This window comes from Cryptomeria japonica, chromosome 11 (genome assembly GCF_030272615.1).
Source record: "Cryptomeria japonica chromosome 11, Sugi_1.0, whole genome shotgun sequence".
Classification (NCBI taxonomy): Eukaryota; Viridiplantae; Streptophyta; class Pinopsida; order Cupressales; family Cupressaceae; genus Cryptomeria; species Cryptomeria japonica.
In genome coordinates this window covers 219004352-219018830 of record NC_081415.1, presented here as the reverse complement: position 1 = coordinate 219018830, position 14479 = coordinate 219004352, and the positions used below count along the sequence as shown (strand labels likewise).

Genomic DNA, 14479 nt, shown 5'->3' with positions numbered 1-14479 from the left:
GGCACAAAATAACTCTGACATGTGGATCCCATGACACTGAAAACAATTTTGAAGCCCTAGGTCGGACTTTTGATGCACAAATCTTGAGATACATAGGTTTGAAGCCCTAGGTCAGGTTTTAGATGCACAAATCCCGAGATACATGTCTTATGTCTTAGGTTGGGTCCATGTCACAAGTTAGAACAAACCCTTTCAAAAAAACCCTAGGCATTGTTTTATGAAACAAATGCATAGAAATACAAAAAGAAGGCACAAATTTGAGGGCCATTATATAGAGAAATACACACAGATGCCATGTAGAGCCATTGAACCAGGAAAAAATGACTGGAAGTAAATTTGCGAGCCTAGAAAACACCAGAAAACGTGAAACAAGGTCTCGATTTTTGCAGAGGACTTGGCAAAAAAATTGGCACTTCTTGCAGCAAACGTGCCCTTGAAAATCCGTTGCCAACAAACTTTCGTCGTAAACAAATAGAGAGTCATCACAAGAAAACACAAAAAAACGTGGGTAGACAGAGAAAACTCCATAAATTCTCAGTCCCGACCAAAATACTCCCCCAAAAAACCCTTGTGAAAATGAATAGAGAAAACGCATGAAAAGGAAAACAACTACGCATGGTGGGAGATGAAGAACCTAGGTTGTGTGAGCACAAAAATATTGACGCACGATATTTCTGAAAAAAAATTAGAACAAAAGAACGTGATTTTCAATGGGAGTCCACACGCAGATTTTGGGGGCAAACATAAATTACCTATTATAAGTTGACTTTTTCTTCTGCTGATTTTGTCATTGAGCTTCAATTTAATATTACTTTAATTTTTGCTAAATTGGATGAAGAGGATTTAAAAGTGTTGGATGATATATTGGAGTTGTATTGTAGTGATTTTGATTCTAAGTTTGTTTACATGTCTAGCATTTTTAGATGGAATATTATTTACCCTAAATGGATTTTGGATAAGGGATTGGTTATTTATGGTCCTTATATGATTATATGTAGGTATACTATTTTCTTTAAATCCTTCTATAAAAACCATGTGGGAGTAGGTTTTGAATAAAGTAAGTACTAAAATTTCAAAATGGTAAGGTAATCTACTTTCCTTGGTAGGAAGATTTCAAGTTTGCCTAAAAGAATTCTTACTATTAACTTTTCTTCACGTTGACTTGTTGCTTCCTCTCATATTAAGCATATGAATATTCTCATTAGAAAATTTATCTATCTAGTTTGATAGTAGAGCTAACAAGAAGAGGTGTATTGTTTATTGGGTCTAATGCATTGTGTAATATCCGTGATCTAATTCTATACCAACCTATCGTTTCTCAATGCTTCAAAAGACATTAAGTTTATTAGAAATATGGGCAGAGACGAAAGCCAAAATAATTAAAAACAAAATAGTACATCCTTCATCATTCAATGCATTTACATATATATAGGATTTTTACTTCCTACATTATAGGAAACCTCTCCCTAATTATACGAGTTGTTCTAACAACTCACTTCCTTACAATCTCTCATAGAACAAAACATACTAACAATATAATAGTCTAACAATAATACAAAGTTGTTTGTCAACAACTTTATATCTAATCTAAATATTGATGTGAACACTAATTTCCAACATTCCCCCCTTAGTGTGAACATGGTAAGAAATCACACCTTCCATTTGTAGTATGCACACCTTTGTGGCATGTCCAACTGACTCATGATCTTGATCCAAAGAAAGGCTCTCTCCTCACATGGTTTTAAACAAGCTTACCACAAACCTTCACATGAACAGAAACCCCCACCATCTGTACAGCTTGTGTTGTTTTCTGGATCCTCCAACAAACCCTTTCAAGATCCATGAATTGACTTACTCTAGTGCTTATATTTCTCCAACATCAGGGAAAAATATAGGAAATGCAACTCACACAAAACACAACATGAAACGATTTCACTGTTTACTCCCTGTGGTGAGTTGTTCAAGTTCACGGAATAAACAAGAAGTATACACAGAATATATAACCAACAACTTCAATTATATTCAAAACATAAATTAACAGTCACAGTCACAACAATATGGCAGAAAGATGTTTTCTTTATTGCATTCCAAAACTAGTACATCATCATTGTTGCTGTGGTTCCCTTACATTGCACTATATAGGACCTGACGGTTGACAGAGATACCAAATGTCACAACTATCGACTAACCCCTATGGGGACCAACAACTGACTTATTACACAACCAAAATATTACTAAACATAACTAGCAGAATTATAAGTATTATCATAATTGCCGCCTAACATCAGCCCCCCCAAAAAGAAGTCGACTTCTAGATGACGAAGACAAAATGTGAGCTGGTCAAAACTAAAAACTAAGACTGAGAGGGATGAGAAGACGTCCTTGGGGTGGTAGAAGCTAAAACCTGCTGCCGAGACTGCTAAAGTTGCTCCGTACGGAGCCGTAGGTTCCTCTCAGCAACCAACTGGTGTTCATGAGTTGTCTTCACCATGAGAGCTGCCTCCATCAGATCTTTATCCTTTTACTCCACTTGACGTGCCAGGACCGATACCCTCTCCTCCAATGTCTTCATCTTGTTGTCGTCATTTTTCTTTTCAAAAATATGGGCTATTACATAGAAATTTTTGTCAAAAAATGAAAATTTCTCTATGGAACACCTCCTGAGGTACAATTTTTCTCTACCCCTAGACTGGACTAATCCTCATTCCATCCTCAAACCACGATTTGAATTTCATCGTGTTTCGAGTTCGTTTGCTATGTTTTTCCCTCAATTTCAGGTTTTTTCTCCCTGACTGCAGGTGGGAAATTTTCCTTAAGTTGCAAGTTTTAATTTTCCCTTTGTTTTAGTATTGTAGGGAAATTCTAAGTTAATTTCAAGTACACTTTATGAAAAATAGAACTTGTAACTTACTTTCTATTTCCCCTTTGTTGCTTTTTGGCTTTTTTAGTCATTGTAGGAACTTTTAAAACATATTACAAGTGAACTTTAAATTATAAAGTTAAAATAAAACTTGTAATCTATTCAAAAAGTTTCACTTAAGTTATTTGAAGTTATGGTAGGGATTTTTTTCTTCCATTACAAGTTTTATAAAGTCACTTTAAGTTGCAATAGGGATTTTATTTCCCTATTAAAAGTTTTATTTTTAAGTTATTTATGTGACTTATAAAAGGAATTTTATTTTCCCTTTACTTGTCTTTTGTTGAGTTGCTTAAAACTTGTAAAAGGAGTTTTATTTCCTTTTAACATGTATTTTAAACTTGTCTTTTGCTCTCACAAACCTGATTTTGCCTTAATGAATGAAAAGTGAACATTTTTAAACTTGCAAATGGGTTTTAGAAACTTGATTTCATATGTTCTTTTCAATTTTAAACTTGTTGTTCTTCCTCAAGAACCCAACCAGCTATAAAAGTTGATTTTGTTGAAGATTTCAAACGTATTGTTTCTCGTTGTGAGAAAGCTTCTTGTAATGTCATGGATCATAATGGGGAGTTTGTAATATTCCCACTAATTTTTTTGGTTTTTAAATGCAACAAATATTACAATGCACCTGTTAAAGTTAGGAAATATAATCTCAATATTGCTGAAAGTAACCCTTCTACTTTCTAATCACCAAGAGCCCAATGTGGGAAGGTGAGAATACGGTGATAAGAGATTCGGTAGTTCACTGATCTGCTAGAAATTACAATGCAAGTACAATAATGAGTGGCAAGCCAGCCCCTTCCACTTTTTAGCGGGATGAAGACCAAGAACTTGGCGGTAAACCAGCCAAGGTAACAAGAGCATTAGCAAAACCAAATCACTCTATCGCTTATGCAGCGGGAGGACTTTTATATAAACTTTCAGTCAACCACATATTTCAGCGGGAGGACAATATCACTCAACCAGTTACTTAGTGGGAGGACAAAGCTGAATTACAAAACATGAAGGTGGCTAAGCCATCCTCTTCCACATGTTCAGTGGGAAATACAACTAGAATGATTGATCAGTACTACTGAAGCAATCTTACAAAGATAGATATGCGAGTGAAGATAGATTTAAGTACATAACTCAAGTATTCAATATCAAATTCTCACAACAAAATCACTACTTGCTGTTCTAAAATCAGAGTCTACAAAAAGCAGAACCAGCCACACCCAAATCCACTAAACTTCTCGTAACTTTCTCAAAACTGAATGAAATCATGCCAAACCAAATGCATTTGAATAGTATAACATAGGCGATCAGTTCAATACCTTGAAACAACAACTTGAGAGTAGAAAAAGTGATGCACGCAACCCAATGCAAATCTGGAAATGGCGATTTAGCTGAATATTTAGATTTTTAACCATAAATTGGAGAGTCCTCCAAATGCCACGCAAATATAGGAGAACTATTGTCTCTCCGATACGCTTCCAATGAGCCTTCACCCAGAACGATGCACCCAACACGTAGATAGCTACGAACAAATGACACTATCGACCAACACACACCAGCAACACCAAAACATGCAGCAGCACACAACTCTTCACAAACATACCCAAGGCAATCCCAAGTATCACCAAATAGATCACAAAGTCGAACCACAACTAGGAGTGATTTCTCACACTCGAAACTGAAAAGAAAGATCTAGGAGGATTTTACCCTCGAAGAAGTCTAGAGTCATTCCGACAATATAACGATATATTTTCTCTGGATAAAGAAATGAGGAGCCAAACACTTGTATATATAGCTTTTCAAGTCTGGAATTCAAATGAAATTGCCTCCAAATTCACCTCTTTCAAACTGCATTTCATTTCACGAGGTGGACCCAAGTATGGCGCTCACTTCCCAAGTCAAAAATTGCACCTAGGAGAGAGGACCACGATTTTGGCATAAAATGACTTTGAAGTATAAAATAAAGTGTCCTTTTAATCATCAATAATTTGCCCAAACATGACTTAGGAAGAATATCATATTTTGCATAGTTCCCCATAACATTAATCAGTAATAAAATAATTAAATAATAAACCTTAAGATAAGGGAATAATATTTAATTAAATTGCTTATAACTCGAGTACTGATTATCAACAAAATCTGGATGAGGCTGAGCAATGAGGATGATTGAACTGTGTTGGGTCAAGATGAAATCTAGGACTGCCAAAAATAGAATGCCCAAATTGCCACTTACTATAAATAGTAAGTCATGAAATAATGCTCCTACAAATGTGATCTTCACAACCAGAGAAAGAGCTTGGCGAGCTTAGTAACATTGCACCATCCAGACAACCAAACCCTAACTTACTAAAAATAATAAGTTCACATTCCACCCCTGATAAGCTTGGTCAAAACTCCAAAGAATATGGAAACCCTAATTCTCTTTTCCACATAGCCTACGGGTCTTTGAAATATGCCAATGGACCACTGAATTCATCATCACAAGAAAAGGGACATTACAATCCGCCCTTCCCAAAATTGCTTGTCCACAAGCAATCATAAGCCAGGATGCTGTAAAACCTCCTCATTCTCCCATGTAGCATCCTCCATTGGTAAGTCTTTCCACTTAACCAAATACTCTCTGATGGTCCTCCTCAACAATCGTTCTCTGACATCAAGGATGGCCTCAGGGACTAGCACCAATTCTCCCTTTTCATCCAAATTAGGCAAATCAGATGAGACTATCACATTGTGCCCAACCGCCTTTTTGAGGCATGACAGGTGGAAGACATTATGTACTCGACTACTTGCTGGTAGCTCCAACTCATAAGCCACAACTCCCACTCTCCTGATGACCCTGAATGGTCCATAAAAACGTGGCTTGAGTTTTTCTACTCCACTCTTCTTGAGAGTAGACTGTCTGAAGGGATGGAGTCTCAAGTAGACCATATCATCAACTTCAAATGAGTGCTTAGTATGGTACTGATCAGCATGCAACTTCTGCTGATTCTGTGCAATCTGGAGGTTGTCCTTCAATGCCTTCAAAATATCCTGACACTGTTGAACCATATCCCTAGCCTAAGGTGCTTTGCCATCTCCAAACACCAAAATAGAAAAATCAGGGGCCTCATAACCATATAGTGCCATGAAAGGTGACATCCTGATGGACATGTGATAAGTGGAATTATAGCAGTATTCATCAAGATGTAGCCATCTTACCCATGCCTTCCGCTGCTCTGAAACGTAGTTGCTCAAGTAACCTTCCAACCACTTATTTACTATCTTTGTTTGTCCATATGTCTGGGGATGGTAACTCATGCTTGGGGTGAGCATAGTACCACACAATCTAAAAATCTCTTGCCAGAAGGAGCTTAGGAACTTGCTGTCCCTATCACTCACAATATTTTTAGGCAGCCCATGTAGCCTAAACACGTCATGGAAGAACAAATCAGCAACCTGAGCTGCTGTAAATGAGGAGTTGTTGTAAATGAGTTGGTGATGGCATAAAAATGAATTTTTTTTGTTAATCTATCCACCACCACATAGATACAATCCTTCCCACTAGCCTTCGGCAACCCAGTGATGAAATCCATAGAGACACTTTCCCATTTTTGACTAGGAATTGGCAATGGCTGCAATAAACTAGCGGGTGTTGTGTGTTCGTCCTTGTTCTTTTGACAAGTATGGCATTCCCTAATGTACTTTAAGACATCTCTCTTCAACCCTTTCCAAGAGAATCTCTCTAGGATCTACTTGTAAGTCTTAAAAAAACCTTGGTGATCAGCAAGAGGAATGTTATGAAAAGTTTGCAATACCTTCTCCTTCAACTTAGATTCAGGTAGAAGAAGGATCCTTCCCTTATACAAAATCAATCCATTAACCAAACTATACTTTTCACCATGAAAAGTGCCTTCAACAATGCTGGTTGCAAACTGATTTTTGGCATAATCAGCAAGCAATAGGTCCCTCCAATTAGCACTGAGCTCACATATAGAGCTTAGATGGGGTTTCCGTGAAAGTGCATCTACCACTATGTTGTTCTTCCCTTTGACATACTCAATGAGAAGTCATAAGCCTGGAGCTTACTAACCCACTTTTGCTGCCTTTCATTCAAATCTTTTTGGTGCATGAAATGCTTAAGATTGTTATGATAGGTCTTAACAACGAACCTACTTCCCAGCAGATATTGCCTAAATTTCGCAAGGGCATGCATTATGGAAAGCATATCCTTGTCATAAATTGAATATAGCCTTTCCGGTCCTCTCAGATTTCTACTTTCAAAGACAATAGGATGCTTATCTTGCATAAGAACTACACCAACACCTTCTCCTGACGCATCACATTGCAGTTCAAAAGGCTTGGTGAAATCTGGTAAGGCCAAAACCGGGCAGGAGCTCATGATCTCCTTAAACTGATCAAACATTGTTGGTGCCTTTGTAGACCACTCAAAGACTCCTTTCTTAGTGAGATCTGTGAGGGGGGCAGCCAATTGAGAATAACCCTTCACAAACCTTCTGCAAAAATCACATAGACCCAAGAATCCTTTCAAGTGAGTTATGTTCTTAGGTGGTGGCCAATCAAGGATAGCTCTAATCTTTTCTGGATCCACCTCCACGCCCTCTATACTGATGATGTGCCCCAAGTAGAGCAACTCCATTCCAAACTCACACTTAGATTCTTTGGCAAACAATGAGTCAAACTCCAAAATGCTAAGAATTTCATCCAAGTGTTGTAAGTGCTCCTTCCAAGTCTTGCTAAAGATGAGGATGTCATCAAAGAATATGAGTACAAACTTTCTAAATTGCTTCTAAAAGATCCTGTTCATGCAGGACTGAAATGTGGCTGGAGCATTAGTTAAACCAAAAGGCATGACTAGAAATTCAAAATGCCCAAAGTGGCATCTGAAAGCAGTCTTCTCAACATCAGAAGCCCTCATTCTGATTTGATGGTAGCCCGACTTGAGATCTATCTTGGAGAAGTACACGACACCATGTAGCTCATCAATCCTCAGAATGGGGTACCGATTCTTGATGGTTTTCTAATTTAGGGCTCGGTAATCCACGCACATTTGCATGGTCCCATTCTTCTTTTTCACCAATACAACTGCCGAAGCAAAAGGGCTCTTGCTTGGCCTAATGTAACCCATGTCTAGAAGCTGCTTAATGGCTTTCTCAATCTCATCCTTCTACTTCTTTGGGTAACGGTAAGGAGTAGTCATGATAGGCTTAGTACCTTCTTCCAACTCAATGATGTGTTCGGTACCATGCTTAGGCAGCCTACCTGGGGGTGGAGTCTCAAACACCTTGCTCCACTTTGAAATCAAAACCTGAATGCCTTCAAGATAGCTTCTCTCTTGTTCAAATGAGTTGGATGGCATGACCATACACTCAAGAGGTCTTCTAAGTGGCGGATTTCCCAAGACCTTGCTCTTGTTTGTGAGTAGAGCTTGAATGCCAGTGTTGTAGATGCCCTTGTCTTCTAATGGGTTTGATGGCATTATCAAACATTCTGCTGCCCACTCTACTTGGTTATGACGGATCAGCCTCTCCATCCTCTTCAGAGATACAATCCGAGGGCCTCCATTAGACATCCCTCACAAAACCACCTTCTTTCCTTCAGTCATGAACTTTAACTCCATGGTTTGCAAGTTAAGAGTGATTTCACCATGAGATCGCAGCCACTAAATGCCAAGGACCACATCATTAATCCCTCCAATATTGACAACATAGAAGTCATCCTTGACTTCATAATTACCAAGCTTCATTGACATGTTTGACACCATCCGTTTACAACAAATGGTTGATCCATCAGCTACCATGACCTTGAAGTCTTCAACATCATCAGTGATAAGGCCTCTCTTGGCGACAATCCTTGCATCAATGAAGTTGTGAGTTGCTTCGGTATCAATTAGAGCAACAAGCCGATTCTCTCCCAATGCTCCTCGAACTCTGAATGATTCATTCTTGTGGAAGCTAGAGAGTTGGGCAACTATACCCTTATCATCTTGATCACTTTTAGGTCCTTCCAGAGCCTCTTCATACTCACTTCCTTCCGAATCAATCTACTGTTCTAAATTTTCAGAATCTGATCCATTAGCTGGATATGCTTCCATTTGCCGAGCATTACCCTTTCTATGGCATCTATGACCCAGAACCCAAGGTTCCTTGCATGAACAACACAAATTCTTCCTCCGAAGTTCTTGACGGAGCTCATCATCCATCCGGGGAGGGAACTTCTTAAGCTTATTAGAAAATTTCTTGTATTTAGGGAATGGGAAAGGCTTTGACTAAAATCTAGGCTTAGGAGCAGCCAACTCCATGCTTCTAGCCTTCTTGATTGCATCAGCCAAGGTGGGTGGGTCAAAGGCTTTTACTCAACCTTTCAATGGTTCTTCAAGTCCTTCAGTGAATAGGACCACCAATCTTTTCTCCGAGATACTACTAACCATAACTGAAAGACTTAGAAATTCAATTATGAAGGTGTCCAAAGAACCCTTCTGTTTGAGTTGTGCAAGCTCTCTAAACTTCACCTCCGGATCCTTGGTATCAAATATTTCTATCAACTTCTTGGTGAATTCAACATAGGTATGGATCAAGTTATAACCAAGGGTGATCAACCCGTGGTACCACCATTCATGAGTAGTTCCATCTAAGTGCAAGGTGGTGAACTTAATGGCCTCTTCTTCGAGCATAGGTCTCAAGGACAAGTAATTGTCCAACTTCTGCACCCAAGCTCTAGCTTTGCTCATACTACTTCCATCGAAGTGTGCTAGAGTAACCTTCCCAAGAGCTTGTTGATAATCTCTTGGAGTGGAGTAATGATTATCATATCTTCCTTACCTTCTCTTCTTTTGATTCATGTATTGCTCAAGAGACATAGCATTTCGAATCTCTTGGGGAAATGTTGCATGCTCCACAAAACAGGCCCAAACCTCCTCAGCTACAAGGACTTCAACTTCAGGAGGCGGTGTTTCCCTTGGAAGGAAAACGGGTTGCAATGGCCTAGTCACCGATCCAACAGGCATTCCATTACTATTGCTGCCATTGTTGCTGCCATTTCCATTACCACCAGAGTTGTTGGAAGTGCTGGCATTATTACCACTCATATTTTGATTTGGATCTTGATTATGCCCTCCTCCAACACTCTACCTAAAGGTGGCTATCATCTGGGACATCATGTCCATCATAGTGTCAAATTTCTTCTCTATTTTCTCTACACCATAGCTATTTCATTCTGTCCAAATAGTCTTTCGCCCATTGAATTTGCTGAGTCCACTAAATCAACTTCCTTATCTCTGTTTCTCAAGACTTCTGAAAAAGTCTCTTTAAAACGCACCGCAGGAATCTGATACTGTTGACGTCTCTATTCTCTGTTGTAGTAAGGGACGTCTCTATCACTCATGGAGAACTTTGTTTACTCTGACTTCACAAGCTAACATGAAAACCAACTTTGATACAACTGGAATATTCCCACTAATTTTTTCTGTTTTTGAACACAACAAATATTACAATGCACCCGTTAAAGTTAGGAAATATAATCTCAATACTGTTGAAAGTAACCCTTCCACTTTCTGATCACCAAGAGCCCAATGTGGGAAGGTGAGAGAATATGGTGATAAGGGGTTGGTTAGCTCACTGATCTGCTAGAAATTACAATGGAAGTACAATACTGGGTGGCAAGCCAGCCCCTTCTGATTTTCAGCGGCATGAAGACCAAGAACTTGGTGGTAAACCAGCCAAGGTAACAAGAGCATAACCAAAACCAAATCACTCTACCGCTTATGCTGCAGGACGACTTTTACATAAACTATCACTCAACTGCATATTTCAGCAGGAGGAAAATATCACTCAACCACATACTCAGTGGGAGGACAAAGCTGAATTACAAAACATGAAGGTGGCTAAGCCATCCTCTTCCACTTGTTCAGTGGGAAATACAACTAGAATGATTGATCAGTACTACTGAAGCAATCTTACAAAGATAGATATGCGAGAGAAGATACAGTTAAGTACGTATCTCAAGTAACCAATATCAAATTCTCACAACAAAGTCACTACTCGCTGTTCTAAAATCAGAGTCAATAAAATGTAGAACCAACCACACCCAAATCTACTAAATTGCTCGTAACTTTCTCAAAACTGAATGAAATCATGCCAAACCAAATGCATTTGAATAGTATAACATAGGCGATCAGTTCAATACCTTGAAACAACAACTTGAGAGCAGAAAAAGTGATGCACACAACCCAATGCAAATTTGGAAATGATGGTTTAGCTGAATATTTTGATTTTTAACCATAAATTGGAGAGTCCTCCAAATGCCACACCAATGTAGGAGAACTATTGTCTCTCTGATATGCTTCTAATGAGCCTTCACCCAAAACGATGCACCCAACACGTAGATAGCTATGAACAAATTACACTTCCAGCCAACACACACCAGCAACACCAAAAAACGCAGCAGCACACAACTCTTCACAAACACACCCAAAGCAATCCCAACTATCACCAAATAGATTACAAAGTCAAACCACAGCTAGGAGTGATGTCCCACACTCGAAACTGGAAAGAACGATCTAGGAGGTTTTCACCCTCGAAGAAGTCTGGAGTCATTCCGACTGTATAAAGATATATTTTCCTTGGATAAAGAAATGAGGAGCCAAACACCTGTATATATAGATTTTCAAGTTTGAAATTCAAATGAAATTGCCTCCAAATTCACCTCTTTCAAACTGCATTTCATTTCATGAGGTGGACCCAAGTATGGTGCCCACTTCCCAAGTCAAAAGTCGCGCCTAGGAGAGAGGACCACGATTTTGGCATAAAATGACTTTGAAGTATAAAATAAGGTCTCCTTTCAATCATCAATAATTCGATAGGCATGACTTAGGAAGAATATCATATTTTGCACAATTCCCCATAACACTAATTAGTAATTAAATAATTAAATAATAAACCTTAAGATGAGGGAATAATATTTAATTAAATTGCTTATAACTCCAGTACTGATTATCAACAAAATCTAGATGAGGCTGAGCAATGAGGATCACTAAACTGTGCTGGATCAGGACCAAATCCAGGACTGCCAAAAATAGAATGCCCAAATTGCCACTTACTATAAATTGTACGTCATGAAATAATGCTCCGACAAACGTGATCTTCGCAACCAGAGAAAGAGCTTGGCGAGCTTAGTAACACTGCACCGTCCAGACAGCCAAACCCTAACTTACTAAAAATAGGAAGTTCACATTCCACCTCTGATAAGCTTGATCAGAACTCCAAAGAATATGGAAACGCTAATTCTCCTTTCCACAGCCTATGGGTCTCCGGAATAGGCCAATGGACCACTGAAAGCAACATCACAAGGAAGGGGACATTAAAGAGTTATTATTAGAAGAAAGGGATTTCTCATCTCTACAGTTGAAGATTCATCATGAGTGGAAGAGTGAACCATTTTCAGTTGCATCTATTCAAGCTTTGGTGACATACCAAGTCTTCTTACAGGAAATTCAGTCTTCCTTTGAGTAGAATAATGCCACAATTCTTCAATGTAGTGATGTTATTGTGAAGATCACAATCGTGTCAAAGAATACCCATGAATCGAATCCTTATGAGCTGCAAATGATCATTAATAAGTTCTAAGGATTCATGTCTACACATGTTACAACCTAAGTGTTTTTCAACACTTAGTTGCATTTTTAGAATTGTAATCTCTTAGTTGTAGTTTCTCTTTTGACATGTTTACTTGTAAAATCATTTTGTAGATTGCAAGTTAAGTCATTATTTGCACTTTTGTAATTACAAGTAGACGAGTTACAAGTCAATTTAGAACAGGACTTGTAACTTTGAATAAGTCATAGTTAGTTATTGAATAAGTCTTGGTGGTTGAGGGAATTTCTCAAGTTAGTTAGGATCCTCCCACCTTTTTCTCAAGCCTCCTCCCCTATAAATACTTGAGGGGGCCTATTGAAATTTTTATCTCTTTGAAAGCAAGCAAAAATTTTGGCAAATTTGCAGCAAAGAAATCTATAGTATCCTGGATATTTTTTTTGTTTTTGTTTTTAAGACCAATCAAAATCATCAACCAACATAGAAACCGTTACAGTTAGAAAGGATAAACTCAAAGCTTGCTGAAAAAGCAACCCTTCCACTTTCTGATCGCCAAGTGCGCAATGTGGGAAGGTGAGAGCATACGGTGAAGAGTGGATTGTTAGATAACAAATATGCTAAAATGATAAAGTAAATACAATACTGGGCGGGAAGCAAGCCCCTTCCGCTTATCCAGCGGGAAAGCAAGAAACTTTGCAGTGAACTAGCCAAGAGAAACATACAGCAGACACAAATCATTCAACTGCAGTATTTCAGTAGGAGGACTGAATTACAAAATCTCAACTCGACCGTTTATGCAGCGGGAGGACCATTACAACCAATCATCACTCGACCGCTTATGCAGCGGGAGGACTGAATTACAATTAAATGATATAGGCCGCAAGCCAGCCTCTTCCACTTTTTCAGCGGGATGAGAGTTTACAAGCCAGAATGGGTTAGTAGTATGTTATGTCCCCGATATAATGAAATAATAAATTTAATTACTTTATTGTAAGGCCCCAAATTTAATAATAAACCTTTCAGGCCCTTTTATTAGATTAGGTAAGTCTTAGTTGGTCGTGTCGGCCCATTTGTAACCCTTCGGGAGGTTTCCCGAAGCCCATATATATGGCCGAGTTAGTCTTTGTCATAGGTATGCAAATTTGGTATTTTTCTCTGTATGTGCGAATTCCAGTTGGAGTTCATCTTGTCAGCCATTTCGGAGGTGGAAGATCCTCCCTACTTGGCATCCGCAGTTTCGGTGGGAGTAATTCCTCACCCTACTCTTCTCTGCTCTCAGTTTCGAGATTATTGTAATCAGAAGTGTTACCATATTGAATCTAAATTTCCACTTGCGTGTCTAGTCTGTTCATTCTTGTGCCAAATCGTGTTAATCTAATTGTCTACCTTGCAAGGCATAGTACTTTGTGACTGGAGTTGTCCACGCGTAGCTGGTGGCGAATCAACAACAATATTCATTGTGCGAAGAGAAGGGAACCGTTGTCGTACGGCCACTAGACCGTACGCTGGGTTGAGGGTATTGATCGTACGGTCACTTTCTTATCGTATGGGCAACACAATACCATCGTACGGTGGCTCGACTACCACACCAAACTGTACGGACCGCTGTTGACCACACAAACCGTACGTCTGGCACCAAATATTACCGTATGAGGCTGCACCAACACTATCGTACACCCATCCACATCCACCGTACAACCTCTGTTAAACACCGTACGACCTTGCCCTATACCATTGTACAGCCTCTGCACTACCGTACACCCTTGCCAACCTCGCCAGTACGGTCAGGGAACATTACATAGTACTACTACTTAACCTTACAATAACAAAGAGAGTGAGAGTAGAAGAGTAATGCTGAACATCAAAGATAATAAACATGAAACCCGACTAATCATCAAAACTGCAGGCTGGAAATGCATAAGCAGTAGCCTATGAACCCACTAAAACACTCATATCTCTCTCAATACTCACCCAATTC

General features: G+C 39.0%; 1 protein-coding gene and 1 long non-coding RNA gene across 2 annotated transcripts in view; one reads left to right on the top strand and one right to left on the bottom strand.

Annotated features, from left to right (window-relative positions):
- LOC131053391 (probable LRR receptor-like serine/threonine-protein kinase At1g56130) overlaps window positions 1–14479 on the top strand; it is a 172804-nt gene that overhangs the window by 122517 nt on the left and 35808 nt on the right. The gene's annotated exons all lie outside the window — the stretch shown is intronic.
- LOC131859891 (uncharacterized) overlaps window positions 1–14479 on the bottom strand; it is a 110490-nt gene that overhangs the window by 62369 nt on the left and 33642 nt on the right. The window lies entirely within an intron of this gene.